Here is a 6,391-nt window from a genome sequence, read left to right on the forward strand (position 1 = left end):
GGCGTGACTTACCTGGCTCCTGACTTCGGCAATCATCTCGGCTACCCAACTGTTCTGTGGACTGGCGACACCGACGCGTTACAGTTCTGTTTGTTATTTGTCTTCCTTTATAAACTGTTGACCATCCCTGGGACTTACCTGACAGGCAGCCGCACCTATTCCCGGGCTCCGGCACCGGGAGTAGAAAGCAAGGGCCTGTCGGCGAACCCCGTGGGACAACAGGCTCCCCCTGTTGTGCGTTACTAACTGTAACTGAAGACTCCGTACCTGCGCTCTACCAAGCGTAAGTTAATAAACCCATTCAATTAAAGAACATCCAGCTTCCGTGTCACTCAGAACTCCACCGCCGCTAGACCCAGCCTGTTCGTTCGGGTTCCACCGTGACACTTGGGACCCTTTCTCTGGGGAGGGAAACCCAGCACCTGCCATGGCAGGGGGGTCAGACTAGATGATCTACTCAGGTCCCTTCAGACCCTACTAACTATGAAACTATGAAACCCCCAGGTCCTTTGCTTCCAAGATGCTGCTTAGCCAGTTAGTCCCCAGACTGTAGCAGTGCATGGGATTGTTCTGTCCTAAGTGCAGAAGTTTGTACTTGTCCTTGTTGAGCCTCATGAGATTTCTTTTGGCCCAATCTTGCAATTTGTCTAGGTCACTCTGAATCCTAGCCCTACCCCCCAGTGTATTTACAACACCCCCCAGCTTGGTGGCATATGCAAACTTGCTGAGGGCGCACTTCATCTCATCTTCTAGATTGTTAATGTAGATATTGAACAAAACCTGCCACCGGACCAACCCCTGGGACACTCTACTTGATACCAGCTGCCAACTAGACATTCAGCCATTGATTACTACCCACTGAGCCTGACAATCCAGCCAGCTTTGTATCCACTTTAAGGTCCACTCATCCAACCCATACCTTCTCAGCCCATTTGCCACAATGCTGTGGGAGACAGTATCAAAAGCCTTGCTAAAGTCAAGGGCCACTGCTTTGCCTGCATCCACAAAGCCAATCATTTCATCACAGAAGGCAATCAGGTTGGTCAGGCATGACTTGCCCATGGTGAATCCATGCTGACTGCTCCTAATCATCTTCTTTTCTTCCAAGTGCTTAGAAATGGATTCTTTGAGGACCTCCTTCACGATTTTCCCAGTGAGGTGAATCACATGCAAATGCTTAAGTGCTTTGACAGATCAGGGCCTGGATTCAAGGGTTCAAATTGCCTGTGAAGAAGAAATGGTCTGGTAGAATCCCATATGTATTCTCTGTAGGATTTGGCCTGGTTTTGTATTGTGTGTGTGCCCTTAGTTATCGATGACTTAACTGAAGTGTGAAATGCAGCAGAAATGCAACACAGAGTTTGTTCTTTCTTGTAAGGGAAACTTAGAGGGAGTGTTATCAAACTGCCTAATTGGAAGATGTCCTTAATATTTTATTAACAGAGAGAAGTTTCAGGTCTCCTGGCATCTTCATGAGTAGGATTATGGACTGATTGCTGGTTTGAATGACAGGGCCCTATAGAGAAACCCATAATTTTATATTGCATTCCTCTAGTGATGATAACAGTTCTTCACATTTAATAGCAGCATTTCAGTTGTAGAATCTTGTTAACAATTGTAGCCTCAGATAGATTTTTATGAGCCTGGAGTTTTCTTATTTCAATGGTGTTGACAAGAAATTACTATAAGGTTTGCATTTTTTTAAGAGATCAATTCCATTCAGCAAGACATTCCCAAATGCGGTCTGAGTGGATAAAGAGGAGTGCTAATATAGAAGGGCAGTTTCCTAAACTGAAATATTTTTTTAGAAGATTAAATCTAAAGTGAAAGTCAATGTATATTTAAAGGCACAGTTCTCTAGACCATGATGTTTCATTTCCTGTTTGACAAGTTACAATGGTTGAACTTTTAGCAGTTGAGTTATGGTACTCTGCTATGGTGCTCTGTGCTCATGGGTATGCAGTTTGAAGCTTTTAGGCCTGGCCACCACCATGACTGACAGAGGCAACGAGGAAAGTCTCTACTCTTGATCAGCTTATTCTAGAACAATCGGAAAAATCAGCCTGGAGTTGGGAATGTGTTGTTTCATCCCCTTGATAACACTGGAGAATTGTAAAAGGGCTATTTCAAAGACAATCAGGGTCTGGAGCTGCATAATTTACTGTCAACAGCCAACAGTTAATTCATATTTCATCATATAAGTTTCTAACTGTCAGTGGATAGTGAATAAAAACATATTTCCATAACAAGACTAGAGAAAGATCAGTTAGTACTTCCTCCTCCAGTTATAAATGGTTGGGGAATTAGGATTACAGGGACACAGCCTGAATTCCTGGGCCCTTGTGGACCTTACTGCTCAGGGGGGGACATGGAGCTATCAAATGCAGAAAAGAGATGCGGGAGTGACACTGACCTAATTTCATAAGATACCATACATCTCTACACAGGTAGAACAAACTTTCTATGGTAAAATATAACAGAAACAGGTACAGCAACAGACTCACACCAGCACATTCCCTGTTTACCCCCCTCACTTTTTCAAACCATTTCTTTCATGGCAAAATAATGTAAGTTAACATACAGCATAAGTCTCTCCCTGTTCTCCTTTTCTGATTTGCTAAAGAGAGCTTTGTGTTCACCCTCTGCCCAGTATTTACTCTCCCTTTTATAACATCAATGTATCCCTTCCATATACTGCAGATCTGACAAAGTTTTGGTGCATCAACATAGGGTTGATTAATTTCAGAGCAAATCATGGCTGCCCTTGGTACTGTATTGGGGGAAGCAGAAAGTTTCAAAGGAGCCCAACAGCATTAGGGGATTAAATCCCTCTGAAATTCATTGAGAACTTGGCACCTCACTTCCTTAGAGAACCGCCAGCCAAATACCCCTAAGTAGGTCTTCTTCAACATAGCCATGTGATGGTTTGAATCTGTAAACATTTACTCAGATGAGTAATTCTCACTCATGCTGTCAGCCCCAGTAACTTCAGTATGACTTGATGTGAACAACAAATTGCAGAAGCAGGTCCTAAGTGTAAAAACAGTTCAATAGTAATTAGAAAAATTAAGACACAGATACTTGGTCAACTCTAGGGTCCAACACACAGTGATGCTCAGTAATCTTTTGGGTGAATTCAGCCCCCTTTTGGACCTGAGTAGGTGTTTCAGGCACTTGGCATTTGGAAGGTTCAGACCCAGAAAGTCTAACAAAAAGCCACACATGGTATGCAATGTAGCTGTTGTGTGGGTTTTTTTTTAAAATCTTTCTTAAAAGCTTGGATTAAATGTATTGAATTGATTCATTCACAAGGTGAGAAAGATGTTAGAAACCAGGAGAGGCTGAAGGCAAAATTTGCAAGGTGCATTGTGTAGCTCTAATAACTGTAACTTGGCATGCTTGTTTTCTTAGGAAACTCTCCAGGATCAAACTCATTCTTTTCAAAGGCATTGCAGCTATTCCACGCAAAAGTTTTCAGCTTCACTGAATGTAACTGCTAGGAAGAAGTAAGAGCGGAGCTCCTCCTCTCCCACCTGAGAGAAGAACAATCTAATGGACTGAGAGAACTTTACTCAGCACCAATGGTGACTCTTGTATACTCTGACCCCAGCAAGACCAGACTGAAGGATAATATTTATTTATTTTCTTTTGAAGTTTCACCATGGCACTTCCCACCTGGGAAACAGCTGAACAGTCAGAGTGAGACCCAGGAGCCACTAAACCCGCCTCCCAGAATGTCAATGCTTTAGGCAACTTCAAAAGCCAGACAACTCAACTATTCTTTCCAAGAGGATTATGGAACGATAACACCAAAAAAAAAAAAAATCAAGTCCTCATTGTCATAGTGCGACAATCACAGCATTGCTTCTGTTGGGCAAATAGTCAATTCACGGAGAGAAGGCATCATCAGGACAGACACAAATGCTGTTATTACCCATTTTAAGTAATAAGAGAAGGTTGCATATCGAGCAATTACACCTTTTCATTACGTCCTAACCCCTCACAGCAGGGAAGCACACTTATGCCTGCATTACATATACAAAAGCTTTCTGCTCCAAAAAAGGAAAAGAAAAGATGAGGAAGGGGGGGTGGAAAAAATAAATTGGTCTTACCGGCACGTTATGGCACCAACTCGCTTGAAGGAATGTTGCTTTTACAGGTTTCTCTTTTAATTATCCTAGAAGCAGGAGGAGAGGGGGAAAAAAATAGAAGAAGCAGGATTGTTACATTAGCGTGTGCTAGAATCTTTTCAGTTTGTCGCAGAGTAGAAAAAAATATTTAAAAAAAGAAGAAAAAAAGAAAAAAAAAAAAAGAAGGCTCAGTCATTTAAATTTGCTGTCAGTTCAGCCTGCATCACTCTGTCCCGCCCCTCTTCCCACTGGGTTCTACCTGCAGGGCTGCAACTGACAGCGAGTATGCAAACAAAAAAAAGGCAAAAAGCATGCTGGGACCATGCTGTCTGCTGTCTGAGTCTCTCTCCACTCCTGAGGACTAAAAATCATTAGTGGAAAGGGTTTGCTGTTTGTTTGTTTGGGGGGGGGCTCCCCCCCCTTAGTTTGCTTCTTTGCATGAAATTTCATTTCATTTGAATTGATGAGACATAGCACGCACCAGAGAGAAAGCGTTATTCAGGATTTCCAGCTTTAAAATGCACTTGATCTGATTGATTTTAATAGCATATTTTCTGCGGATGCACCCATGCTGGAAATACAAAATTGTACCTCTAGAAATACGATGCACCCATTGGGGGTGCATGCACATTCTGTTTCCATTCAAAATCTTTGGGTGGAAAGTGGACAAAGACGATAAAGTAGCAAGCTTTTCATGAAAACAAGTGAGAACTCTGGCACAGAGCAGTTGCCAGGTCTGTTTGCTCTCTGCTTTCTGTTTTCATTCTGAACTTGCTAAAAACAGACGTAACAATGACAGTAACAGAAACAGGAGACATAATAAGGAAAAAGAGTACAATGCATAAAACACAATGGGCAAATGTAACAACACAGGTAGATAAAAGCTCTTCTTTCTTTTTTTTTTTTTTTTGGTGCCTAAGTGGCTTCAGGCACCTGAGTAGAATCCTATTCCAGCCTGTTCGAGTGCCTGAAAAAACATTAACACAAAAGATAGGTGGGTCTGGGTCCTCTCCCTCCTCCTCACTGCTTTTTGTGACCTCGGCAAAAACGTTGGCATGTTACAAAAGTAGAGGCATCAGAAACTTGAGCAGGCTGGAATAGGCTCATACTTCAGTGCCCATGTCCAGTTAAATGCTGAGAAGTTGGAATAGGATCTGACCCTCTTTATTTCACAGGATGTGTTAAATCTGCGTCTCAAGTTCAAAGTCAATACATGGTAGTGAACAATGCAAACCTTCATGGAAGTACAAAAATATTTGATGAAAATTTACACTGGCCAAAGACACGTGCTGTGTCTGTTGGTTGTACAGTTTTTAACAGACTTTTGCAACCAACCTAAAAAAGGATACTTCCAAAACAAACAAAAGAAAAACCACACACTGTAACCGTGGAAGGATGGCTCTGACTTAATTATAAAGTAAAATTAAAAGAGTGAAATGATCCTTTTCCTTAATGCTTTAGTACTAATTGCTCAGATCATGACACAGTAAACAGGCAAAATTTGTATTCAGTGATTATCCTACTTATGTGTGTAACCAGGAAATAAAAAAGCTGAAATGTAACTCTAATCTCTGCTCATACACTGAGTTTGGTCTTGAGATGAGAAGGGACAGACATACTCAATAAAATGTATTTGTTATACATAGGCAGTTGGGTTATTAAGATTTTCAGAAGCTCTGCAGTACCAAAGTGTATTATGTTATTCTTTTACCATGAATGGGTCCAGGACTTTATTTGTCTGAGTAGATGAAATAGTTTCAGTGGGACTATTCACATTATAAGTGTTCAAGGATTGGGCCCATCGTTGGATGTATTGTACAACCTTTGTAGACCTTCCCCAGCTGGGTACTCACAAGGCTGCTCCCTAGGTCACGCTATACTTGACTTTGCTCTTAACATTTCCTTGGTCTGTGGGAACTGGGGCACTATTTTTTTCCCTTGATACATTTCCTAGACATATGCTTTCTATTGAGAGTGAAACTAGGCCTTCGCTACATCTAGCCCCCACTACCAGTGCATCCCTCTCCCTCTAGACTCCCCAGTGCCTGCCTCAGTTTCTCCAGTACTTCTGAACTTTCTTTGGGGTTATGTCAGAGCTGTCTAAAGAAGGGGATTTTTGTATGTGTTTATTTCTTTGAATCAGAGTCAGTCTCTCTCTCTTTCCCCGCCCATTTTATGGACAATTTTCTTCATCACTCTTACTCTCTCAAATGGCCAGAGAGTGGGAGAGCCCTCCATTTCTAACCCGTAATCACCGTTGT

The 6,391-nt window shown here is 42.0% G+C and overlaps 1 protein-coding gene across 1 annotated transcript in view; it reads right to left on the minus strand.

Moving 5' to 3' along the window:
* The window catches only part of CELF2 (CUGBP, Elav-like family member 2), a 1,030,042-nt gene extending 1,025,779 nt beyond the window's left edge, over positions 1 to 4,263 (minus strand). The window contains exon 1 of the mRNA XM_019509587.1: positions 4,113 to 4,263. The gene's annotated coding sequence lies outside the window, so the exon portion shown is untranslated. The remainder of the gene's footprint in view (positions 1 to 4,112) is intronic.
* Positions 4,264 to 6,391: the final 2,128 nt, after the last annotated feature.

Source organism: Gavialis gangeticus, unplaced genomic scaffold (assembly GCF_001723915.1).
Source record: "Gavialis gangeticus isolate Ggan-Ray unplaced genomic scaffold, GavGan_comp1, whole genome shotgun sequence".
In the NCBI taxonomy this organism is placed as follows: domain Eukaryota; kingdom Metazoa; phylum Chordata; order Crocodylia; family Gavialidae; genus Gavialis; species Gavialis gangeticus.